At 46.3% G+C, this 27,100-nt stretch overlaps 2 long non-coding RNA genes across 6 annotated transcripts; one reads left to right on the forward strand and one right to left on the reverse strand.

Annotated features, from left to right (window-relative positions):
* The first annotated feature begins 33 nt into the window (after positions 1–33).
* On the forward strand, positions 34–27,100 carry LOC128352417 (uncharacterized). 5 transcript variants are annotated; one of them, XR_008320396.1, is made up of 5 exons: positions 34–1,315; positions 15,388–15,657; positions 18,344–18,414; positions 22,657–22,889; positions 25,654–27,100. It is a non-coding gene; the product is annotated as an uncharacterized LOC128352417 (long non-coding RNA). The 5 variants fall into 5 exon arrangements; XR_008320397.1 differs by lacking the exon at positions 15,388–15,657; XR_008320400.1 differs by lacking the exons at positions 34–1,315; positions 15,388–15,657 and adding an exon at positions 17,458–17,485.
* LOC128352419 (uncharacterized) lies at positions 15,502–17,789 on the reverse strand. The gene is made up of 3 exons (XR_008320401.1): positions 17,605–17,789; positions 15,832–15,980; positions 15,502–15,590 (listed from the first exon to the last, which is right to left on the reverse strand). It is a non-coding gene; the product is annotated as an uncharacterized LOC128352419 (long non-coding RNA).

The raw sequence follows: 27,100 nt of genomic DNA on the forward strand, positions 1-27,100 counted from the left end.
GAAGCTATAATTGGCCAGAGTGACACAAAATCGCATTTCCGGTTTTCATCGCGCGCCCCCTCCTCCTCCGGCGGGCTGCGGGGGAAGAGTTGCCCAGAGAAATCCGGCATTTTAGCGTAGCTGGCATGGCAGGGGGGAGCTACCCTTCCCCATCCCTCAAAAAAGGTAGCAGCCAAGACTCGTCTCTTGCGTAGTTTTCGTCTTCAAGTTTCTTAAAGACTAAAAGCATAGTACGTCTGTATGCAAGATAAAGCAGTCGAGCTGGGTTTGGACTGGAAGAGGTGCTGGTGGAGAAATGGAAGATTGATTCTTGCAGCGACAATCTGCGGGGTGTTCTGCATGGGGCATTTTTGGCTGGAAATCCAAACCAGCTTCAGTCCCTCTTCTTACCTACAATATTAAATTGGCAACATTGCAGGCTGTCTTTTGCTCCGTTCGCTCACCCCCTGGCCTAACAACCTGCAATATAGTACAGACTGTACTAGCATTGGAATTTGCATTAGTAGAGCTATACTTTAAAGGGTTAAAAAAAACTAACACAGAGACACACACATACATTTCCCACACAAAACCAGCATCTAAACAGTAGGCACTCGCCTTTCTGTTGTTGCCTTTTGGTTCCGGTGCACAAGCTGCCGTTCACTTATTTTAAAAATCTGGATTTCTCCTCCCCAAGAGAGAGCTAGAAGTGACTTAACGAATGAAAACCTGGAAATCTCCTATACCGAGCCGTAGTCATCACTCTGGACTTCTCATATATCACTCTGTCTGAGCCGTCATGGGCGGCGGCTGTTATTGACCCCTAGTGGCTCCCGGCGAGCAAAGGCCAAAAACATGCTGTTCCCTAGATTCCCTTGGCTTGAAGGAGAAAGGCGATGTTATAATGTCTTGGTTTTCTTGCGTTTAAATGTCACCACACGTCTCATTTAAGGGGGGGCTGCAATGAGGGACTTGTCCTTATTCTGTGCCCAAGACTCAGACCTCATGTAATTATTCAATGGAACACTTATATTTCTACTTCGACACATACTGAATGACTATTGTTTTGAACAGTTTATGGCATCGACCACTCCAGGAACGAAAAAATAGGTAGGAAATGCAGCCCCTGAAGCCACCAGGAAGTATATTTTTAGCCCATTTTTAAGATTCCTGGAGTGGTCGATGGCAGGCTGGCGCCTCCTGGGGATCAGACTGGCTGGAACAGCTTGATTAGCAGCCTGTTTCAGCCAGTAAGACCAAGGAAGGAACCAATGGGCAAGGAGGAGGGGCTGGAAGAAGCTCTGTGCTTTGCAGGATTTGCTAGCTGCCCATACTGGTAAGTTTGAGTTTCTTTCGTAGTTTGTTTATTTTGTTTGGTTAGGAGATGCAAGTCCTGGCTTTCTCCCCCTTGAGTTCTCTCTTTTCTGCTCCTCTTTCTCCTTCCTCCTGCCAGTCTTTTTCTGCTCTCTGGTTTCTGGCTTTTGCCTTTCAGCCCCTGCCTTCTACTTTCTCCCCCATCTTTGTCTTCTGCCCTTTGGCCCCTGGTTTCTGCTTTCTTCCCATTTCCCCCCTTTTGCCCTGCTTTCTTGTTCCCCCTGCTTCTGATTTATTCTTTGTGCCCCACTTTTCTGCTCCCCCCATCAGCATGGAGAAAAATATGTTGAGTGGGGAGAGGAAGCTCCTGCTTTAGTGATCGGGCTTCCCTGCCTTCAGCCTTAGTGTCCACCAACCGCCACTGATGGCATGTATGTTAGGTAATTATTTAAAACAGCTGCTTTTTGAAAAGAACAACTGTGACCCCAGCAACTTGGAGATGACGTCATGAGCATGTTGTCATGTAACCAATCAGATTTAGCTATATGATGGCATCACAAAGTCTATTCAGAATAAGGACAACTAGCCAACCCCGCACAGAGCATCTGTGTGGCGCTTTGGGGCCGGCTGTTTCCCCCTCCCTCTTCTTCCTACCCCGGTCTCTCCTCTCTTCCCCTTCTGTGATCTCCAGCCCTTCTCCCCTCCCATTCCTCCCCACACAGAGCCGTGGCAGGTGGCCAAGAAGGGCCCCGCTGCCTCCTTTCTCTCCCTGCCCGCTGCCCGCCGCCGCCTTTCTCTCCCCCTGCCCGCTGCCCGCCGCCGCCTTTCTCTCCCCCTGCCCTCTGCCCGCCGCCGCCTTTCTCTCCCCCTGCCCGCTGCCCGCCGCCGCCTTTCTCTCCCCCTGCCCGCTGCCCGCCGCCGCCTTTCTCTCTCCCTGCCTGCTGCCCGCCGCTGCCTTTCTCTCCCGCTGCCCGCCGCCGCCTTTCTCTCCCCTCGCCCGCTGCCTGCCACTGCCTTTCTCTCCTGCTGCCCGCCGCCGCCTTTCTCTCCCCCTGCCTGCTGCCCGCCGCCGCCTTTCTCTCCCCCTGCCTGCTGCCCGCTGCCGCCTTTCTCTCCCCCTGCCTGCTGCCCGCCGCCGCCTTTCTCTCCGCTGCCCGCCGCCGCCTTTCTCTCCCCCGCCCGCTGCCGCCTTTCTCTTCCCCTGCCCACCGCCGCCTTTCTCTTCCCCTGCCCACCACCACCTTTCTCTTCCCCCGCCTGCCGCTGCCTTTCTCTCCCCTGCCTGCCGCCGCCTTTCTCTCCCCCTGCCCGCCCCCGCCTCTCTTCCCCGTCGACCGCCACCTTTCTCTCCCTCCGCCCGCTGCCGCCTTTCTCTCCCTCGCCTGCTGCTCGCCACCCGCCTTTCTCTCTCCCCCCTCCACCTGGCAGCCAGTGGCCACTGCCGGCACTTTCTTCCCCCTCTCCTCACTTCGGAACTCTCGCAGTGTGTCGCGAGAGTTCTGCCGCCAAATCCTGGGCACGCATGTCCCAAGAGAATTAAATATATAGATGCTTCCTGTACTCATTCTGAATGGCAAACATTTTATGCTTTTTGTAGCTCCTTCAGTTCGTGAAAGGAACTGGGCTGCAAATGTTTTTGTGAAGAATGCAGTTCCTGTCCCCTTTCAGCTTAGCCCAAATATACAATGAGGCTATTCTCACAAGCAGCGTAACCCAGGCTAGGGCAGCCCAGCCTGGATTAGGCTGGATGTGTGGAGCACTGGGATTGCTTCTGATCCCGGTGCTTCTGTCCCGCTTAACCTGACCTTTTACCCCAGCCTTTAGCCATGGTTAAGGGCACAAGCACACCCTTAACCCCAGTGCCAGGGTTTGGAGTATACTCTAGCTGTACAGAGACCAAGTTTACATAGAGTTGGGTGCCTAGTGCTGCTGACTCCCGGAGGAATCCCCCAAAGCAGTGTGCTTGTCTCGTGGTGCCTTGTGCGATTCCTGAGGCTGGGAAAACAAGTCCTGGCCTCTGGTGATCCATGCTGTTCAGAGTAGCACGGATTGTGTGGGCACGTGGCTACACAATGAAGAGGAGAATGAAGCGGGGAAGGTAGGTCCATCCCTGCCTTCCTCTCTGCCCACCCTCCCTATCCCTAGTTTGGCTGTGTGCACGACCCTAATGTGGACCTATGTTTCATCTGTGAGATGGTAGGGAGGGTATGGTACCCATGTGCATGATTTAAAAGGTCTGTGTCGGGGCAGCAGCATACCTCCCTGCCGCCCTGGTATCCTCCTCGGCCGGACATAAAAGGAAGTACCTGGAGCATACGTGCATGCTGGGTGCACAAGTGAGTGTAATGTGCACACGCACACCGGGTACTTCCTTTTAATTCCAGCTGAGGAGGATACCAGGGCGGCAGGGAGGTATGCTGCTGCCCCGACACAGACCTTTTAAATGGAGCTCTGGAGGGGAAAATGTGGCAGGGGGGTAAAGGAACCCTCCCCCCACTCTTAAAGGTATGCCCCCCCCCATCGAACCGGCAGAACTACTGGTCTTTCAAACCGGTTCCAGGCACATTCCTAATATAGAGCACTGGGAAGGACTACATTTCCCAGCATTCCATGTGCACCTTCCAAGATAGTGCTGGGCTCCAGAGGACTCCATTCCCCTTAAAGAAGCCCCACTGGTGTTGAGAAAAACACAGCACTGTGCAGTAGAAATGGTTGCCCCCACACCATACTGTAGGGATTGTGTGGAATGTTTGACTTTGGTCGAAGCTTTACACATGCTGGAAACAAAGACTCAGGGATTCATACTTAGGGTTGATTGCTTGCATGCAGAAGGTTCCAAGTTCCCTCTTTGGCATCTCCAAGATAGGGCTGAGATAGATTCCTGCCTGCAACCTTGGAGAAGCCACTGCCAGTCTGTAGACAGTACTAAGCTAGATGGACCAATGGTCTGACTCGGTATAAGGCAGCTTCCTATGTCTATATGAGTTGCCACTGGCTCCTGAGCCACATGACCTCACAAGGGAGGTCAGATTTCCATAATTTCTTCCTTCCATTAGCTGTGCCCCCATACCATGCCTCACACAATCTTTGCACTATCCACCAGTCCTCATCATCAGCTTTTGGGGAGTGTAGAAGGCCACAGGATGAAGAAAGGGCTGGGAAAGGCCTTGTAATGATCAGCAAGTAACAGCCTCTCCTTTCCCCTAAAGAGTGAACCGGAAGTGTATCCTGTCCTGACTGACAGGCTGGTGCTCAACCAATCAGCCAGCAGGTGGGTAGAACCTAGAGGGCCATAAGACAGGAAGAAAGGGATTTCTTTGTTCAGTTGAAGCTAGGCTGGGCTTGCAGCCGGACATGTGGCCAGGGAAATGGCTGCAGAAAGGAGGATTGCCGTTCTTGGTATCCACCAAGACTGCAGGGGCTTGAATTCTCTCCTGGAGTTTGGGGTGAGTTCAAGGGTGAAGGAAGCCAGGGCTTCTGGAACTTTAGCCTAGGGAACAGTTTGTTAGTCAGTTTGCATTAGACTTTTATTTTCCTTTCGTGTTCTCTGTATATTCTGTGTTCTCTGTATATTCTGTGCTCTGTGTTCTCTGTATATTTCGTGTTCTCTGTTCTCTGGTGCCAGCAAATAAACTGGTCTAGGACTGTGTGTGCCTATAACGTAACTAAGCTAAGAAACAATAGCCTGTGCCCACCCATCCAGGGCACTGCAAATGTCTTCTCTCCTGTCATGTGACTTTGACATTGAAGCTTAAACTACTTGTAATGTCCTCAAATAATCTCAGCGGTATTGTGGCACAAAAGTAAGAAGCCCCCAAATGCCCACATTCTCTGCAACACTGCCTGATTGGCATGAAACACACCAGTTAGGACTAGCAGGCTAAGATACTTTCAGTTCTGTTAGGTCAAGGTGCTTCCATCAGGACATAGGAATTTGCTGCCTACTAAGTCAGACTATAGGTCCATCTGCAGCAATCATTGTCTACTCTGACTGGCAGTGGCTTTCCAGGACTTCAGACAGTATTTGGATTCCTCCCTCGGGGTTCACGATGTTCCTCTTTCTCCCTTTCAGATTGCAGGGGAGGGAGTTGCTTCACTCACTGCCTCCTCCTGCTTGACTAAACTTCTCTTGGTCTGGCCTCTCACCTGAGGACACGGACCCCATCTCAGCACTGTGCAATGGGAGAGTAATAGACTGGTTGTAGACCAGTCTGTTACTGCTTGTCATGTAACACATTATCTTGTCATGTAACACTTTATTATGGTACATTCAATGACAGGTGAGTGAGGTTCAGCAAACTATTTAGTCACACACTAAGGATGTGCACAAAACCGGAAAACCCAGTTTGGTTCGAGTTGAACTGGACTCGAGCTGAACTGGGCCTGCTCTGATTTTGTGCATGTTGAGCTGGGCCCCAGTCTTGTTTGAGTCTGAATCATTTTTGGCCTTGCTCAAGGGTGGGGGCAAAAAAATTAAAACTTACCACCTCTGGTGGCCTCAGGGCGTGCTGCCGCAGGGAAAGTCTCCAGCGATTTCCCCCCTGGCAGCCTCCCCGATCTTAAAAGAGCCATTTTGGCCTTTTCTGCACTGGCAGGTGACATTTTGGAGGCCGCCACGCATGCGCACTGGCCATTTGGGTGGCTGCCAGAGGCAGTAGGTTTAAAAAAAATTTTTTTTTTTAAATTTCACGTAGAACTTCTGAACCAGCCCCAAGCCAGTCCAAGGGAGTTTGGCTTGACCTTGACCTGGGTCACTTCAATGTCGAAGCCAGTTCACACATCCCTACCACACACATCCCACTGCTACATCTTCTTGCTCTCTCCACCTGGAACCACGTTTCAACTCCTCCATTCAGGGCTGTCTCCCAGGAGGAGAAATGGGAAAGGACCAGAGATGTACTGCGGATGGTTGAATCACTGGTGCCAGGCATACTGAAGCTATTGTGTTGTAGTTGCTGCTGTTGTGATCCATTTGGCTTTGTTCTGCAGGCTAAAATCCCTGCTTCTGCGAAGTCAGATGGTTCTGAATGCTTTACGTGTTCCAAACACTGGGGCTGGTTTCATCTGCCTTAACTTGGGAGCACAGAATACAGTGCCTCAGACTAGTTTTGAGACACTATCATCATCTGGGGAAACAAAACTGAAGTTTTCAAAGAGAAACAGGGTGTCTTCCTCTATTCCAAAGAGCTTAAAATGGGCATGGGATAGATATCACCTCACCATAGAAAGCCCATTCATTTCTGGGGTGGTTTTTCTTCCAATTGACTTATGGGAATTGAATAAAAACCACCCCATCATAGAAAGCCATTCATTTTGGTGTAGTTTTCTAACCTGTGCCATATTTTTATAAATAACATAATTATCATAAGTAGTTAAGGGCCATACTTGTGGATATATTGTGTGTCAGATTCCAAATAAGAGTTTGTCAACAAGAGCATAATTGGGAGTGCATTATACACCTTTACGCAGCTGGGTGGAATTCCACCCCAAAATCCAGATGAGGGTTAAGTCAAATATATTATCAGTATCAGTAGCATTTAAAGGCTATAATCTGTAAATCTTTAAAAATATCAAATATTTGCTTACATTCTACATTTAAGCTTGCTTGTTTTAACCCAGGGCCTTTTTGGGGTGTGAGCTGTGTTTTGACACTTCCAAAATTGGTAAAATAACGGGGCTATTCTGACGATCAGCAAAAATCGGGCTAGCCTCCACTAGCCCGATTTTTGCTGATCATCAGAACCACGGGGCTCGCAGCCAAGCCCAGTGGTTCCAGAGCGGCTAACCCGCTCTGGAACCCCTGGTAAAAAGCAGGTTTGCGGAGCGAGTGCTCCGCAAACCTGCTTTTTACAATTGTGAGTAGCCGCGGCATGCCTTTGCACCGTGCCTACTCACGAGTAGACCCCTGGCTGGGAGGTGAAAAGCTGCCTCCCGGCTCGAGGGTCTCCCCAGTATGCCCTGCACGCTCACGCAGGGCATACTGGGGCTTGCGGGGGCCGCGCATCCCCCGAACTCCCCAGCCCCCGCCGGCTCCGTTTCGGAGCCGGGAACCGTGTGGGCAGCCGATTCGGCCGCCCAGGGCTCCCTCCCTGCTCACCTGAAGAAACCGGGTCTCACGGATCGTGGGACCCGGCTCAACATTTTTTTTTTTGCACAGAAAACTGCTTACATTTTGAAAGTTCAGTGAAAACAAAATGAAGCTATTCCTGCGATCACTGGAAAGTGGGCTTAGCCAACTTTCCAGTGGTCATGGGAACCACTAGGCCTGCAGTCAAGCCCTGTGCTCCCAAGGTGGCTAGCCCGCCTAAACCACCCTCCCCTTAAATGAGGTTAATGGAGCAAGTGCTCAGTTAACCTCATTTTGTTGTTCGTGTGTCGCTGCGGTGCACAGAGACACACAAGTAGACCTCCAGCTGGGAGGCTGCAAGCAGCCTCCTGGGCTCGGGAGTCTCTCCAGAATGCCCCTCGTGCTCGTGCAGGGCATCCTAGAACTTCCGGGGGCTGTGCGGCCTCTGCAGCCCCTGCCAGCTCTGTGACTCCAGCTAAGCCCACTCTCCCCACAGAACCCCCTCAGACGCTTCACACGTGTCATGTGAAGTGCCTCAATATGATGCAAGAATACTGGTTAATTTAAAAATATCTTTTAAAATATATTAGATGAGCTCCATTTCAAATGGAAAAAGACTACAACTGTAATTTTTTAAAAAAACATTTTGTTTTTCTAAAAGAGTGAAAAGTTGTTTTCTAAACAAAGGTTTAGTTGAGCAGTTGCAAAGAATGGTTTGATTAGGGAAGTGAGTGCAAAGTTAGCTTTTCATAAGCATGTATTGGATTTATAGTCTAAATGGCTGTTACTTGGCTCTTCAGATAACTGAAACTGCCAAGGAAAGGTAATTATATACTTGTTGGAAGGCATGTATTCATGTGTAGCATAATTTTTAATTAAGTACTGCAAAATATACATCAGCGCTAATGATTAGGACCGGAATGTCAATATGATAAATGATCAAAAGGATACTAGGAAGGCAGCAGAATATTTTGAAACGTTACTCTTAAACCTTCCAAATGAACATAACTGGTTTTTTGTAACATCTAATTGTTGAGCAACAGTGAACTGCCATATGTGAGTTTAGTATTAGCACACCCAAGGGATTAAAAAAGTTCAAAACTCATTGTTTTCAGTAATCCTGGGTGGGAACTCAATATACCATCATGTTTTGGATAGCTTTACAGCTCTAATTCTGGCTTTCACATCATAACAATCTCTCATTTTAAATAAAAATTAGACTTCTTTCAATATAAATCCCATGGCCCTAATTATAAAGCTATAATTTTCTTTTAATTGTATTACTTAAGACTTTGGCCATGTCCACTTAAATAGTTATGTAACGACAACAACAACCATTTTAAAGTGCTTTCAGTTCTGTTCTTTGTGAAAGCCAAATAATGCAACTGCTCTCTGTATGTGGCCTGTTGCTCGTTTTCCAGGCCCAGATTGTGCTGGACATGTCGTCTGGTGAACAGATTGCCTGTGGTGAACAGGTCATCATCATTCACTGTAAGAACAGATTGATATTTTGCAAACCAAGATTAGGAAAGAGTGGTGTTGATGTACAAAATGGTCGTTTGTACACAATGTATAATGAATTATTCATAGTATTTTGTTGCCACATGAAAGATCCAATCCGGCCATTTTGCATATATGTTTGTGTGTGTGTGTGTGTGTGTGTGTGTGTGTGTGTGTGTGTGTGTGTGTGTGAATGAAAAGAAAAGCTCTCCTTGGCCACCCATAGAACACATCATATCAAAAACACCATAAGATGGCACTATGACTTAAAGAATACAGTTATCTTTCCCTATTCATATATCCTTTCAAGTGGTTACTAAAGTACAGCTAATAATAACAGTTGTGATTAATAGGCTATAGGTTGCTTGGTTACTTGAAAAAAGTAGTATTACAACATTATTAATGAGACCACATGAAAATAAACTTGTTTCAGTGCAGAGGGTGTGGCTGTTTAGTTGTAGTGACTTCATTGAAAGTTGCTTGTGTTCTTTATGTGAGGCTACTAAAGTTAAATAGTAAAAGCAGGTTTATTTGTCTTTCCCAGTGATTCAGTGTCTCCAAGTAGGTTTGTTGCTTGAAGTAACAACCTGCCCAGGAATGTCAATCATTATATCCAATTTTCAGGAATAATGTTTCAATACATTTTTATTGTGCATTAAGCTTTGGTGGAGAAGACTGATACAACCTGAATGTTAGTGCTGCATCTACACAGCTTCCCTGATGTGACAATGAATGTTCAATATCTCTTAAATGGTCCTTTAAGTTGGAACTGATGTCTGCTTACAAAAAACCCCCACAAAATAGCTTTTGAAATCCTGGAAGAGTTGTGATGGTTGTTTATTCCAACATGACCACTTTCAAGATAGTGGTTTCTTCCAACATGACCACTGATTCTTATGGGCAATTTGGTGGTGAGAAGCAGCATTCTGTACATTGTGTAACTTCTGCTTGACTATCAATGAAACATCAGTGTCTTTTCATACTACATTATTCTAACTTGATCACAGAAGGGGTAGACCTTGCATGAGGTGGAAAAAGTGTAGATGGACCTGGCAGCAGCACTACCTGTAGAGGAGTAATTATCAGTGGTGCCATCTGTTAGGGTTGGGTTCACAAGGGTACATCCCATACACACCCTCACTTGTGTACCTGAGAGCACTTTTATTCCCGTTCTCACCTTGTACCATTCTTTTTTTCTTTTTTAACTGCAGCCAGTTTGAGCCATTTTATGATTTTTTTCATCTACTTTTCATTAAAAAAAAAGCTTTTATTGACTTCCCCCCAACATTTCTCTTATTTTTATTTAGCCTTAAGGAAATAAGCCTTCTCCTCTCCAGCTGCCTCTCTTTGGCCCTCTGAAAGATTGCTGCTGCTTGTGATCTGTAGAACAAGAAGCCACACTAAACCACATCAAATCTCTGGTCATACACTGAGCAAATCTTAATCTCCTCTAATCACACAGGGATTTAAATGGGAAAATTCAAGCCTCAAAACTTTGAAGTGTGCATGTATGTAAACCCCAGCATGTATCTCCATGAAATTTGAATAGTATTGTAGTGGATTAATGCCTTTGTCTCAAGGCTAGCTCACATAAGGAGAAGAAATGCTGGATCATCCTTGCTGAGCTGCCTGGCTAGGCTTCTCCTAAAACTATTCTGTATTATCGGTAGGTTCAAAATGCTGTCATCACCACCCCTCTTAGAGCTTGAATTTCCCTGGGTTTGGGGTGGAATCCTAGGGAAAATTCTCTTTATTTTGCTATTGGATAAGTACAAAAATCGTTCACGTGCAAGCCTACATGTGATGAGAAAATTGATAGCTGCTGAATGTTTGAGGACATGTTAGCACCAGAGAAATCCCCATTCCTCCCCTCACCCTTTTCCTGAGTTAAAAACCAACTCAGAGAGGCTTGTAAAAAGAAAAGAACTAAAAAAAAACCACCCCGGTTTTATTAAATTACTACAAACTGCTTCTGTCTGAGGCTTTCTCAGCTTTTAGATACAGTTAAGAATACTTAGTAGGGTTACACAAATAGGTTGCCTTAATGCATGCTTTGCAATGCCCTAGGTGTATCGGGCATAGGCTAGTGTTTCTTATTTTAATTACGTTACAGGTAAACAATAATAGAACAGTATCAGGAATATGCAAAAGCACACACACTAAAGAAATATCCCTAATGCAAAATCTGACTAAACAAAATTTCCCCTATGCTAAACTTTCCAAAGTCATAAGCCCTGGCTCCTTGCCATGAACTTTCCAAACTCCTGATGAGAATTCAAGCTGCCTGCTCTCCTGTCTTTCAAGGATCTACAGAGTTATTCTCCTGCAGCCAGCCTCCATGGCCACATGTCCTACTGTGCACCTCCAGTCTTGCTTCTTCTAACAAAGAACTACCTTCTTCCTGGAAACAGCTCTCTAGGTCCCACCAGGAGCATAGCTATAATTGAGCGTAAGGGTTCAAAGAACACAGGCCCCCAGCTCCTGAGGGCTCCAGCTCCATCCCTCCCTATTTTCTTCATTATCTCCCTCACTCTGGGGGGGCCGCCAGAGAGAGGGATTAACATCGGACCCCTCTCCCCTAGCTATGCCCCTGGGTCCCACCCACCTGGTGTGCTCATTGGCTGAGCCCTGGAGTTCATCAGCCTGTCAGTCAAGACGAAGGTTCACTTCTGGTTAACTCTTTAGAGGAAGGGGAGGCTAATCACTACAAATGTAATGGCTTCATGAGGGTCTACTCTACTTATCATTTTCATTCCATTCCAACAAGAAGTTATACACATTTTAGTGATTCCCCATTATAGCCTATTGCCGAAGTCTTGAGGAAGAGATGAAGACAGGTGCAGCAGTCTCCATGCCTTCCTCCTTGGGCTCAACACCTAACTGATTCAACTTTTTCTTCTTCTCCTTCACCTGTACTCTCATATTGCGTGTTCCCCCCAGTATTTCTTTCTATCTATCTATCTAATTCTCTAAGGTGTACCCATGGCTAATCTCGTGTATGGCAGCTATTGTGAGAGTTCATGAGCAGAAGCAACGTGGTGATTGGGCAATGGAGATTCTATATGCAGATAAGGAGGAGGAGACTGTGATAGTTAAGGTCAGTTGGAATGCAACTGTTACTGGTTGGAAGATGTTCTTGATTGCAGAGGAGAGGAATCTATATATAAAAGGATAGTGGGCAGGGATCTGTGAAGAGAGGGTTTGTAGGGAGGAAAAAGCCTCTTCAGGAAAAGGAGGTTGCCATTATGTCCCCCCTGCAAAGGGGGAGTGGAGGAGAGAGAAAGAGAGAAAAGGAAAGGAGGGGAAGAGAGAAAGAAGGAAGGGCAAGGGATGGGCCTGAGCTTGTCAGTCGCCTAAGGGGAATGAGCGGCCATGGTGGTGCCTATTGGCAGCAAGGAAGGGCCCAGTCAACCACTGCTGCTGCTTTGTGCTACTGAGGCCAATGACGCAGGCAGGCAAGGGAAGGGAAGGGCTTGGGCCTGTCAACAGCCTGAGGGGAATGAGTTGCCATGGTAGTGTCAGCAGCGACGAACTGCTGTGGGGAGGAGCAGGAGCGGGGCTCAGGTGAGGGTGGGGAGGTCTCTGGGGATAGGGGACTGCAGCTTGGCCAATAGGTGCCAGCAATGCTACAGCTGCAACCTAGGGGGTGAGGGGGATGGAGGAGTGCCCAAGAGGGGTGAGGGGGATGGAAGAAACTGGATGGAGGAGGAGGAGCAGGAGTGCAGCTCAGGTGAGGGTGGAGAGATCTCTGAAGTGAGCGGGGCTGTGGCAGGGGGTGAGGGGAGCAATTGAGTACTAGCGTGCAGATGCTCTGCATGGGTTAAGCTAGTATTGGTTATTCTTCCTCACCCTAGTAATGGAAAGAGTGAAAAAGCAAACATTTAACATGAAAACAAAAACCTGTGGTCTCAACAGCAGAAAAGATGCATGTTTAGTCAGAGGTAAGTCCCATTAAGAAAATGGGACTTACTCCCAGGTAAGTGCACATAGGATTGCAGCTAAGTTATTAAATGGGGATAAATGCATAGGAGGAAAGGGGGAAAAATAGCAGGATGGCTGCCAGGTGTTTGCCTCAGGATGGGTCTACTCAAGAGGAGGACTAACTGAGGTCTACTCAGGAGTTACCTCAGCTTGAAGGAAAGGAGTGGCTCTTCTGTGGACTATATAAGTTCCTTCCTGGCTTTGGGTCTTTGCTGGTAGCATCTGTTTGCTGCAAGGAGTCTTCTCCCTGCTGCTAACCAAGACCAGTTCCTTGACTGAGCTCACTGTGCCTGGCCTGAGTTTTTTTATTCTTTTCTGCTGTTGCTCCTTGACTTGCAATCCACAGCAACTTCTGAGCTTCAGCTATGCCTGACCAGCAATCCCTCATTGAAGCTATTCTGATGATCACTGAAAACTGGGTAGGGGAGCCCAGCCCGGTTTTCAGTGATTGTAGGAACCACTGAGCTCACAGTTGAGCCCGGTGGTTCCACAGTAGTGAGCCTGCCTGACAATTCCTCTTCTTAAATGAGGTTAATGAAGCAACCGCGGCTGGCACACTCAGGGTGGGGGGAGAGGACCCCAGGATGGCACCGTGCACACGCGGCAGTGTTCCCCTTCCCCCGATCCCCGGAGCTCCCGACAGAGCCGATCTGGCCGCTCAGCAACGAGTAACTGCTTGTGTGTGGGGAGAGCGGGCTAAGTCCGCTCTCCCCACGTGAACCCTTCTGGTGCTTCACACTAATTGTGTGAAGTGCCTCAGTGTCTCTTCTACAGTGAGTACTCCTGGGGCACATGCAGACTCCTCTCGGCTGTCAGCAGGACCAATGCCTTGGGCCTAAGCTGATTTGGGCTTTCTAGGTTATAACCAGAACCCTGCATTTTGCCTGGAAACATTGGTAGCCATTGTAGTTCTTTTAATATAGGAGTAAAATGGTCTCTTCAAGATGACCCAGAGAACAACCTGGCTGCCACATTCTGTACCAACTGCAGTTTCCGGATAGTTTTCTGTATATGCACCACTGTTTTGAAGTCGTTTATCTCAAATGGATGCCGCTGGCATATCAGCCGAAGCTGACAGAAAGCACTTCTGGCAACTGCCTCAACCTGAGACAGAGAGAGGTTTGGATTAGGGATGTGTGAACCAGTTCGAGGTTGAGCTGGTTTGCCATCAAGCCAGGCCTGTTCAATGGCTTGCCCAGGTTGCGGTACTCAAATGGCCAGTGAGCATGTGCAGCGGCCTTCAAAATGGCCACAAGGAGAGGGCCAAAAAGGCCTTTAAATGGACTGATCCAGCCCTAAAAATACCCCCATCCTGTTCCTGGAGCAGCACACACACACACACACACACACACACACACACACACACACCCAAAGAGGCCACCAGCCTGGGCATTAAGTTTTCTTTCTTTTTAATTTTCTTTCTTTCTTTCTTTTTTAGTTTTTGGATTCCCATCTTTGAGCTGGACCTCAAGCTGAACTGGGGCTTGGCTTGACATGCACAGAACTGAACTGGGCCTGGTTCAATTTGATTTGAACCAAATCAGGCTTCTCAGTTCCATGCACACCCCTAGTTTGGATCCAGAAGAACTCCCAGACTGTTCCTTCTGGAGGAATGTAACCCCATCCAGAACTGGCAGATCAAAATTGTCTCCTGGGTTCCAACCTCACACAATAAATATCTCTGTCTTATTTCGACTCAGTCTCCATTTGTTATCCCTCATCCAGGCCATTACTGCCTCCAGGCAAGCATTCAGTTTAAAATTTTAAGGTTTTAATTTGTGGTTGATTTTTAAATGGTTAAATTGTTTTAAGTTTTTGTATATATTTTAACTTGTTTTATGTTATTGTTAACCGCCCAGAGATGAAAGTTTGGGGCGGTGTACAAATGTGATAAATAAATAAATAAAAATAAAATTTAGGGTGCTTATGCCATTCCCTGATGACTCTGATTTGGAGAAATAGATTTAGGTGTCATCAGCGTACTGATAACACCCTGCATCAAAATTAAAATCCTCAGGGAGTGGGGCAGCAGAGGGCCCCAGACCACAATATTCCTTAATGCTCTGTCCCCTGGTGCAGACAGAAAATAGTCAGAAGAGAGTGCAAGAACTGCTAGATATAGACATGTAGTTCATTGTACCTGCTCACAGAAGTTTTCATGAAAAGGTCCTCCATCTAGAAATACCCCTTGTTTACAATGAGAAAGGGCCAGTACATGATGCAAACATCCACCTCGTTAACTTGACATGTTTCTTGGCTTCCTAGATACTGAGCATGCATATTACACATGAAAATCCTGCAAATTAGAAGCCCCCACCCTTCACTGCATGCCAGCATTGAATAAATATTAACACTGGTGAAGACTGGGTGGGCCAAGGGGGAACAAAGCAGGGAATAATACACCAGCAATGTACCAAAATGTCCAACTGTTTCAGAGAACTGAGAAACCCCAAAGGCTTGGGGAGTGGCATGAGCTCTTCCAAACTGTCGTATCCACCCCTCTCTCTCCTTCATTCAGCATCTTCTCTCTCTCTTTACATTGCCAGAAGTGTCCAGAAGGATGTGGGATCATGGTTCATCTCAAAATGCATCTTACAGACAATATTCTTTATGCAACATTTCTCTAGTAGAAGCTTGGGGCTCCAACCTTAATTAAGCCCCCCTCCATTAGTTTGGGTTGAGTGGCCATAAATTCTGTAAATGTTCATAAGAGAAGAATCTGTTGTTCAAAAATGCCAGAAAGAAGCCTCTGCAAAGACATAAAATTGAGCGAGCACCAAAGAAAACTGAAAAAAGGAGGGCAAAGGATTATACAGGTATGCCACTTCACATTAAAATTTGGGTGTCTGTATTACAAAATTATTCCTGAAAATTCTTAACAATAACTGAAGAAAAAGATATGTAAAATGTTGCATAACAAAATAACAAAACATTCCTCTTAAAAATGACATCTAACAAACTGGTTCTGTTTGTAAATAGGAGGAACTCACCATCATAAATTGCTCCAGATGTAGCCTCTCCTGGGTAATGAGTCATTAGTGGTAATAAATTGAATTATATTATTGCTTGCCTGTGACATACTTATTTTGCCATCATACAACAGAATGCTGGAAAATATGTGTAGCTGTTGCACAAAGATCTGTAGATATGAAATATAACATGGCATTCATGGAGTACAATGCATTGTTCAGAATTCTGTTAAAATACTTTGGAGAGTATGACCAGTGTGTTAGGAGCTGCATCCTGATTACTGATGAAATATAGACTTTTCCCAGGCAGTAGCAGCTGTACCCATATCCCAGGTACAAATAAAGTTCAAAAACTTGGACATAAAGCATAATCCAAACAGATTTGAGCACTTTCGGATCACATCAATTCCACTGCATATGTTTGACAGTGCTATTGCAGTAATGGGACATAAAAGTGCTTCGCTTTGCCTGTGCTCCTTGTTTTTGTTTTTCTTGGGACAAGAAAAATCTGAGACAAGCATCCTTGGACTCATTTGTAGCAGTAAACAAAAAAGAGAAGCATTGTTTACATTTGATAAGCCAGACAGCTTGAATTTCATTGTCAGATTAATTGTTGCAGGGCTGGTATTTTAAGTTAAAACCCTCTTTAATGAACAGGGTGTTTCAGCTGTACTTCCTGGTTGACAATCCTGGATTATTCAAAGGTTGCTTTGTTTGCCAACAAAATAGAAAATTCATCTGCTGATGATAACAAATGAGTTTGTTTACCCTTCACTGAAAACTAAATGAGCCAAGGACCTCTGAATTTTCTGATCTTGTTCTTGTTTTCCACATTTTTAAAATGAATAAAAGGTTGAACTACATACAGTGGTGGGATCTGTAATAGGGCAACAGATTATTCAAAAGGGCCCTTGAGGAACAGCACAGCAGAGATGGGATTGAGAGAAAGGAACAACTGGGAAAGCATTGCAACCTGTGGACTTCTACAGGATGGAGGGAGTAAGAATGGCTGTGAAGGAGGCACAGTTATTGGAAGAGAGATGGAGAACTTTAAAAGTCAGGACTAGAAAATGTATAAGGAGATATATGTATATCTGTAGATATTTATGACATTTATAGTCTGCTTTTCCTACAACAGGTGCCCAAAGCAGTTTATAAGATTAACAATACCAAATTAAAATAAAATAACAACACAGTGTGTGTGTGTGTGTGTGTGTGTGTGTTTGTTTTAAAAAAACCTCCCTAAAATGCAGCAGGAGATGAACTATCAGATGCCAAATGTTGGCTGAAAATGAAAGTTTCAACGATGGAGAGCACATAATGAAAGGGCCATCTGGGCCTCTGTGGGTAGGGAGTTCCACAGCTGAGGTGCTGATACCAAGAAGGCTTTATCCTGTGTCATTGCCAACCAGACCTCCATAGGAGGTGGAGCATGAAACAAGACTGCATACCTACCAATATGTCCCTATTCACCTGAATAGGGGAATAGGGATACGTTGGCAGGTATGAAGCTGCCACTGAAGATCTTAACAGGTGGGCAGGTTTGTAGGAGAGAAAACAGATCCTAATATATTTTGGGCCTAAATTGCAAAGGGTTTTAAAAGTCATAGCCAGCACCTTGAACTGAGCTTGGAAACAAATTGGGATGAATGGCATGCTTGTAACAACAGGAAAGGTAGGTAACCAACTACAGTGAATGCATTTTGAATCTGCTGGAAACTGGAGACAGGCCAGCAATGACGTTAACAGGACTCACTATTTCCCTACCATCTATATATTTAATTCTAAACGTACCTGTTGCTAATTCCATGTGTGGCAGCTCTCGCAAGAGCAGCTGCCTGGGGGATAGCGATGGGGACAGGAAACAATGGTGGCGGCGGCCCGGCCTGGCCTAGCCACTGGTCGACCACAGGAGGTGGTGGCAGGCTGGCCTGGCCTGGCCGCCGGTTGGAGGTGGTGCCGGCAGGGCGACCCAGCCTGGCCGCTGAGAGGCAGGAGGAGGTGCTGCATCAGCCTGGCCCGGCCACCAGGAGGAGGGGGTGGGAGGAAGTGGTGGGCTGGCTTTCCGGTTGGTCTACAAACCAGAAAGCATGGGGTGGGGGTGGGAGAGGAAGCAGGCTGGCCAGCTGGCCTGCCAGAAAGCGGGGACTAAGAAGCGGGGCAGGGGTGGCCGCCCGGCCAGCCAGAAAGCCGGGCATGCCGGCGTGGTGGAGGTGGTGTAGGAACAGTGGTGGTGGGTGGGCCAGCTGGAGGCGCAGATGCTCTGCACCTGGCCCAGCTGGTTAAATATATATTTAGGAAGAATTTCCATGAAATTCTTACTAGAATAAAGGAGCTTATTAAATGTTATGGGGATGGAAAGAGTGGAGTCTGCTAACCCTTAGATCTTAAATTACATCCTGCAAATATGAACATTGCATTATTAGGTGCAGTGCAGAGTTCTGTTGAGATCCAGCTAAATTTCTTGTTATGTTTTAATCATAGTGGTAACATTGACAATAGCTTCACTTCTCTACATTTCTTATTTCACTAGAAAAGCAATTTCCCATGCTGTATGTCATCTACAGAGGATTCTCACATGCAAACCTTCATTGACTACTAATAGTAAGTCTGACAATGGATATTAGTAGTGAGAAACATGCAAAGTATTGTGATTTTTTTTCCTATCGAGAGATAAAAAAAGAAACCAATAAATAAATGAAGGGCTGAATGGGAAATGTTTATGTTCCAGGCTGAGTTTGTGAAAGAGAGCAAACTCCCTTGATGGGGAAAAATTGAGAAATTAAGATGGAAAAAGGAGATGAAACTTGTTTAAAAAAAATTCTTGAATGGTTGAAACAGATGACTGAAGGCCAGTTGACTGGAAACTTCTAATTAAATATAATGAGACTTGCATATGAACAGTTCCTGGTGTATTGTGCTCTGAACCATTTGTTTACTGTGTTACTAACTATGTATCCCAGGAAAAAAACTGAATTTCAAATCCAGATAGGGTTGATGCATTAGATCTGCAAGTGGGACCTGCAACAAAAATGTTGCATTCCTTGAGCCTAGTGCCCACCTCTATAACAGGGTTTCAAGCAGGCCAATTCTTCTACACAACCCAATTTTCTGGGTGTTTTTTTTCCTGCTGAAAGCTTCAGCATAGCACAGGTCCTGGAGGCCACTGAGCATGCTAGTTCTCTCTCTCTCTCTCTCTCCTCCCAAAGCCCCCATCAGTGATTCTATTTATTTATTTTATTATATTTGTACATCTCCACATTTCCATCTCTGGGGATGTTTCACATCAACTTAAAACAGGAATTAAAACCTTAACGATTTAAAACCACAAGTCTAGTTAAAAACCTGGGTGCACAACTGTGTCTTAACTACCTTTTTAAAAGGTTGTCAGAAGCTCTTATTTCAGCAGGGAGTGCATTCCAGAGTCTCAGGGCAGCAACAGAGAAGGCCCATCCTTATGTAACCACTAGATGCGCTGGTGGCAATTTTAGATGAAACTCTCTAGATGATCTCAATAGGTGATGGGGCTTGTAATGAAGAAGACATTCTTTTAAAGACCCAGGGCCTACATTGTTTAGGGCTTTATAGGTTATAACCAACACTGTACTTTGCCGGGAAACCTACTGGCAGCCAATGTAGTTCTTTTAATATAGGAGTAAAATGGTCTCTTCAAGATGACCCAGAGACCAATCTGGCTGCTGCATTCTGTACCAACTGCAGTTTCTGGACATTTTTCTATGACATCATGTAGAGTAGTTCTGGGAGCTTCTGTGGAAAAATTGCAGCCTCTGAGAGTAGCAGTTTTGTCCAGCTCCCCAACATTAATTTCATCCCCCACATCCTCCAAATGTCTCTCCACTTCCATAGCTTCTGAAACATAGCTTTCACATATGGCTGTGGAAGCAGGGAGCAAATTTGGGGTCAGCACATCTGCAGTAGGGATGTGCATGGAACTGGTTCGGAGGCCCTCCAACTTTAAGAGCAGGGGAGGGTGCACTTACCCCTCCCACTGCTTCTCTCCCACTGGCGTCCATTTTAGTCAAATCCCATCGGGGCAGCAATGTACCTCTCTGCCACCCCGTTGCCCCCATTGTCCAGATATGACCAGAAGCATCCGACGTGTCTGCGGGCCCACACATATCATGTCCGGCATGCACCTGTGCCTGATGTGCAGGCGTGTCGGATACTTCTGGTCATATCCAGACAACAGGGGCAATGGGGCAGCAGAGAGGTATGCTTCCGGCCCGATGGGATTTGACTGACGCTGGTGGGGGGAAAGCAGCGGGAGGAGTAAGTGCACCCTCCCCTGTTCTTAAAAGTTGGACACCCCCTGCCGTCAAACCAGTGGAACCAATATGAACATGATTTGACTAAAATGGACATTGGCAGGGGGAAAGTGGTGGGAGGGGTAAGTGCACCCTCCCCCACTCTTAAAGCAGCACCCCTGCCACCTTTGAGCCTCCCCCGCGTGGCTCCATGCACATCGCTAGTGCAGTAGGGTGAAGTTCCATAATGAAGGAAATATACAGAGTAGGGATGTGGTCAAGAATGTCTCTCTTCAGGCTGGTTCAAACAATATTGGCTCCAGAACACATGGAAAAGGAGATGTGCCAAGAGCACACCTCTTAGGACATCCTCCACAGACATCCTGATGCCCTCCTAGCATGTTTCTTGATAATGTGTGGATTGTTCATCTGAATGACCCCTAAACACACACACCAAATTGTTTCATTAAAATGAACAGCCCCACACATGTGATCAAAGGATGGGCATCAGGAGTTGGATGAGCATCGGGACTGAGGATGGACATTGGGATCTTTCCTCATGTGCTGGATCTGAATTTGAACTGACCCTTTGTGTGTTTTAGAATATTGAGATAAATATACAAATATGTATCTTATATGGATGTTTTGCTGAAAGAAAACAGTTTTCCCCACTGTTTGATATTTGACTAGGAAGATCTTAAATGTAGGGTTTTTAATTTCACAATAATTCACAAAGATGAGAAAGGTACACTGTGCAGTGTGTGTGTGTGTGTGAATGTATGTATGTATGAAAGAAGAAGCATAACGACTATTCAGCAAGAGAGGACAACTGTCCCCAGGCCCAGAGGGTTTGTGGTGCCCCAGGGCTTCACCTTGCCCTCAGTCAAGGTGCCTTCTTGCCCCTTCCTGCACCTAGCCAGAGAGCAAAGCACTTGCCAGCTGGGAGCACAAAGCATGCCCCTCTCCTCTCTAGCCAGCTGGAAGAGTGATGGACCCTCTCCCAGGCATTGGCCCTGGCCCTGTGTCTGATGTCAGACGCAAAGGGCAGGGCCAATGGCGAGAAACCCAGCAGGGTCTCATTTTAGAGATTAGATGGGGTGGGGTGGGCAGGAAGAACTAGCTATAGTTATGCTTGCCTGCCACAGTGACCATGCTGGGCTCGGCCCATGGCTAGCTCTCGGCAGACCGGTCAGAACTGCTACAGTAGCAGCATGTGGGTGCGGGCGGGCTGGGGCAAAGTGGCACTGGAGCAGGCTAGACCTCTCACTGTGGGTGTGTGGTGCCTGCCCACAGTGGCGGAGAGGAGGGGGCGGCGGAGAGTGGCAGGTCCCCTGATGTAAGTAGCTGACCCAGTCCTGCAAGATTATTGGCCCTGCCCCTTGCATCTGACATCAGACATGGGATGTGGCTTGGGGCGCACGTGCTTTCTTACATAATGGAGAAGCGGAGGGGCCCCTGCCTGCACTTTGTCCCCAGCCGCTTCAAAGCTTGCCACGCCACTGTGTGTGTGTGTGAGAGAGAGAGAGCGCAGAGGCAGAGAGAGAGAGAGTATTAGAAACAGTGGGTGACACTATGCAGTATTAGAATTGCTCAACAGGAGCCATGTCAGTGAAAGACTGCATCCCAGCTCTGCCCACGATGTTCCTGTGCAGCCCTCAAGGACATATCCCTAAAGAAACCATCAGTATGGAGGAAGGAGAGAGAGAAGTGAAAATCACTCCCCCCTCCTTTGATGTGCATTTCCCTGCTCGGCAACACATTGGGCAGAGCTGCTATGCAGTCTTCTACTAAAGCAGCTCCTGTTACACAGTTCTGTGCAAAATGTCAGCTATTTATGACAAATTTTGAGTTATGTGCGATGTGGGGGTATACATTTTCAAAATCATGTTCATATCAAGATTTAGGCTAGTGATGTCTTCATTGCTGCCTTGATTTATGTTACTACTCCCACTAATTTGCTTCCAGATGCCAAACCTTCAAGAATAATCTAAATAATGCCCTTGATTTTAACATCTGGCATCCACCACCATTGAAAGATTTATAAAAATTCACACAGCCACCAGACAACTTCCAGTTGGACATACAACTGAGAAAACTGGAGTGCATAAATTATTCCTTCAAAGGTCTGGAATATATTACTTAATAAATTACCTCCAGATACACCATTTTCCCCCAGACTTTAGACTAGGAATACATTATTCATTTGGTTTTAAAAAGGACCAATTTGTAGCCAAGGCATGCCCCTTTTGGAACCTGGTCAACAAGACTAACCCAAAAGACATGCAGATAGGAAAGCCCTGTTCTCACCCACGGAAGCTATTATTCACTGCAAAAAGCATGACTCTGTTATTTCAGCAGAACTTCATACCAAAGTTGCTAATAAACATTGGTTGTCTGGTCCAGACTCTAAGAGGCTTCCGGTACCTTTGAGAGTTGTATAAAAGGGAGAATTCTATCATATCTGATTGTTCACATCACAATGCCATGTTTCAAATAGGAAGTAGCCCCTGAAGGGGAATTCCTCTTCAATGAAACTCTACCTATATCTATAATAGTTTACTGGTTATTCCTTCATTCCAAGGAAGCCCAGGAACTGCAGTTTTTGTGAGAGGAGCTACAGATCTTGAACAAAGAATTCTCAACACCCTTACCAAACTACAATTCCCAGGATTCTTTGGGGGAGGCTGTTGGGAAGCAAATTGCCTCATTAAAGGGAGGGAGGCAGATTGAACTGATTCCAGCAAGCATGAGCAAGGAGAAGGAAACTTAGCAGGAAACAGGCAAATTGTGAAATGTTTGTCATAATAAAGCCAGGTAAGTGAAGTGCTAGCTTTTCAAGTGAAGCAACACAATGAGGTGAAATACACAGCATGGTGCAGGAGGTAAGGCTGTTAAGCGAACTGTGAACAGAAGAAAGGTGGGCAGGGGGACTAATGCAAGGAACAAAAAGAAGGGCAGGAATGGGGTAACTGAAAATCCCCAGGGAACTGAAACCCCCTAGGCAATGCTGTAGAAGTTTGTGGGGGAAATCATACAGCTTGGGCTCCAAAGCACTGCAATCAATTTTTGTACTTTCCCTCATGGGCAGAAGGGGAGAGGTCCATAACTGATCCCAAAGCCTTATATTATTGTTGCTAGAACTGCCTGTTTGGGGGCTACAAACTGTATCCCAATATGTGATTTGGAACTGCAGGCTTACAATCTCCATCTTGGCTATGAGCTCACAGGACTGTGAACTCTTCACATGCCCATATTTGGCAAAATTCTCAAGTTGGTGGCTTAGCACAAGCAAACATGGGGCAACTATTACCCATAACAAGTGACTACAAGGTGTAACCCTATGGCCCTCTCTATTCAGAGAAGGAAGCTGGCTAGCAGATGTGAGTTAAGGAGACAGACTATTTCTTGAAGGAATAGTAAAACTCCCTTTTTTGGCATAAAAGATTAGTTTCACTAATCATCTTCACAAGAACTCAGATAAGGCTGAGCACTCCCACCCCTCTATTACTGAGCTAATGGCCTGGCACAGACCAGGAGGTGTCAAAAGAATTATTATCTCTCCACCTGAAAGGTCTTCCTGGTGTGCCAGATAAGCTTTGAGCTCACCCATTCACTCCAGCCCATACAATTTGTTCAAACATTTCACTTTGTTCATCAAGATCACACCTACTGGTGATCAAATCAAGCAATATGAATTATTTTGTCAGCCATGGATATCAGCCCCAACAGCAAGGAAGTGTGACCCGTGTATGGCCTGAAGGCATGATTTTGCCTATTTCTAGCCCAAATGCCAACAAATGTGGTTTGGCTTTAGCGATACCATCAGCTACAGCTTTTGTTACAGCCTATTCCAGCTTGAATCCTAGCCTCTGGTTTGGATCTGTCTTCAGACCCAAACCATGCTCCACGCTTGACTGCCCTAGATTGGATGCTCCTAGAAGCACTGCAAATTTGACACTGGCCAATTTAGCTCCCAAATGGGGCTGCGCAGCCCCATTTGGGAGCTAAACCACATCCCCACGTCAGATGCAGGGGCGTGGCTAAACGGTCCCTGCATCTGACGTCAGATGCAAGGGACAGTGCTAGGGTGGCAGCGGCAGCAGAACTTGGGCTTACCGCTGGCCTCTCTCCGCGCCTGACTGAAAGCCACAGTAGTTCTTTTAACACCAGTCCAAAACAGTATCAGAAGTTTCCTCGCCTCTCTCATCTCATGAAGTCTGTCTACATAATCGGTTCAGGCAAGATGCAGGAGGCTGCAGGTGATTTCTCATCTCCCCTCAGAAGCATGTAAAAGATTCAGAAGTTTTACCAGTGCATGCTGATTCACTGAGAAGCCAACTGCTAGATAGAGCTGAAAGTTATATGAGAGCTGGCTTAGGTAGCAGACATATGTTTAAACTGTCTTATGAAGAAAGAAAACATCACTGTGCATTCTGGCTTTATCTTTAGCTAGTCATGGAAAATCAGCCTACAGAAAGTCAATGCTAAGGATAGACAAGAGTTTTCTGTGTTCTACATTATCATAAGTATTATTCAGTCATGTCTCTGGCCCTTGAAAACTGAATAAGAATATGAGAAGAACCCAGGAGGATCAGAAAAACAGAAGTATGAGTCCATCGAGTCCAGCATCCTGAGTTGACACATGCATGCTTATCTCTTGATGACTTCTATGACTGAAACAACCATCACAGACAAACTGCTTTCATATTACCTAACCTAACCTGAAATATCAGGGCCAAACCACTAATAAGGACCAGTGAGACAGCCACTTCAGAAAGTGGATTAGATGAGGTGGAGCCCAGCCACTACTATCTAACTGGCCTTGCCCTTCTTGACCTAGTATTGGTGGCGGTTGCTGCTGCTATGCAAAAACATCCTCCTCCCACTACTACTCTAGTTTTCCTATTCTCCCTGCTTTTTGAGAAGTCAGGGGATGGAGAACAGAGCAACAGGAAGTATGAGTACAATATCCTGCTGCTCTGTTCCCTTTACCCTGCTTTTTCAAAAGATGGAGAGAGTGGTGCCACTGGATAAGCAGTGGGAAAGGATGCACCTAAGTGGCAGCAGCTACCAAAGTCAACACCAGGTAAAGAAATGGGAGGGGAGGGAGAAAGGGGATCTGGTTGTGCGGGGCAAGAATCATGTTCAGCATGCTCAGTGCACTAAGGAGATCAGAAGCTTCAGAAGAGGAACTGCAGGGCTGTGGGGAGTGGTTGGGAATTGTCCTCTGTGAGCTCTTTATGTGGCAGAGGGGGAAGGCAGTGTGCTGAACTGACTGGTTTGTGCCAGTCAAACATAACAGTTTTCTATGGAGCCGTTCATATATTCAGCCACAGTCCCCCATATGATCATTTTATAGAGCAACAATATACTGAGTGATGTAATATGCCTGTGCCGATCAGCCCGAAGACTTGGTAGGGAAGTGGAGAAACACTGGCTATTTATGAGGTGTATTTTTTTTATGCTAATCTGGGGCAAATCCCAAAGATAGCCCACTAGTTGCAGCTCATTGTCTGGCCATAATGAAAGCTTGTAGCTTGTAAATCTTGTATGCTATTTCTCTGCTAATCTCTTACAGATACTAATAATTTGAACAAGCCACTGAGAAAAAACTTCAGTTCCCAAAGATTAAGGAAATGCAATGCTGGAACAAACTCTATGTGCATGCTTCTCCTAGAATTCATGCCTAACAGCTTACCAACAAAGAGCAATTTAAAATGAAAACTTTCAGCAGCATGCCGCCTCGTCAGTAATGATTACGCACAATTGAAATCCATGGAATTTAGTCATGTCTAACTTATTCTGGATACTGCCAGTGGGTCACAGATGATGAATTCATATGTTCAGAAATAACACATGATACAATATATGAAAAGCTATTAAAAAAAAAAAAACCCTTCTGTTTTACATCCTGTGTTTCTATATCTAATAAAGTTATTTTATTTGTTACATGCAGGAGCACTGAAACCTGTGATCAACATCACAGGTTGAATCAGTTTGAATCATCACAGGTTGAATCACTTCGAATCAACTCTGGCTAGTGGTGTACCTAGGTAATTTTGGTGCCTGGACTGCACCCACCGCAAGGCTAGCCCCACTGCTAACTCTAACCCCACTGCTGTGGGGACCCCCCCCATGAGACTCCCCACACTGCTGCGAGCCCCCTGACATTGCTGTGAGCTTCCCCCCACCACTGGGAGGCCAAACCACCTTTCCCCCCCAATAATTCTAGCCACTGGAGGGTGGGAGGTGAGCCACGCAGGCCTCCCTGGCATCCTCCCATGGCAGTGGTGGTGGGAATGGGCAGAGTGGGAGTGGCTGCTCAGCCTGCCCATCCAGCCCCAGCGGCTCCAGCGCACCTGCACATTTATAACAGAGCACTGCGACACTATTATAACTGTGCAGGCACACTGGAGCACCTCACAGTTGTCAGAGGCCACTGGGCCGTCAGGCCCAGTGGTTGCTCCCACTCTGCCTGCTACTGCTGCTGCCACCATGGGGAGGCCTGCTCCGCTCACCCCCTCAACCCCAGTGGCTAGAATTATTGAAAAAATCAGTGGTTCAGCCTCGCAATGGGACAGTGGAGGCAGGTGTGGGGTGGCGGCAGAAGGCTCCCCTGACCTTGGAGGCCACAGGCCAGGGTCCCAAGGTTCAGAGGTAAGAGCACCTCTGGCTCTGGCATATGCAAAATTTAGAGCATGGCTGCAAAGACTGCTGCTTTGGTGCAGCAATCCCACCTCTCATGAGGCTACTTCACAATAGAGACATACAATTTTTAAGGTTCTGAACCAAGACTGATATAGTGGCAAACATGCCTGTTGAAAAGAAATAGATTTAACATCTTTAACTCCACTAAGTATGCTTGTTATTCTCATTACTCTTGTTAAACACTCTTCTGCAAGTGCTGTATCTACCGTTTAGTCACAATTCTTCATAACATATTATTTTCCCAAAACTGAAATTCTACTTTTTGTCTCAAACCTCTAATAAAACTGTGTGTTTCCAGCACAACCACTTGGACAGTC

The sequence above is a fragment of the Hemicordylus capensis genome, chromosome 3, assembly GCF_027244095.1.
Source record: "Hemicordylus capensis ecotype Gifberg chromosome 3, rHemCap1.1.pri, whole genome shotgun sequence".
Lineage (NCBI taxonomy): Eukaryota > Metazoa > Chordata > Lepidosauria > Squamata > Cordylidae > Hemicordylus > Hemicordylus capensis.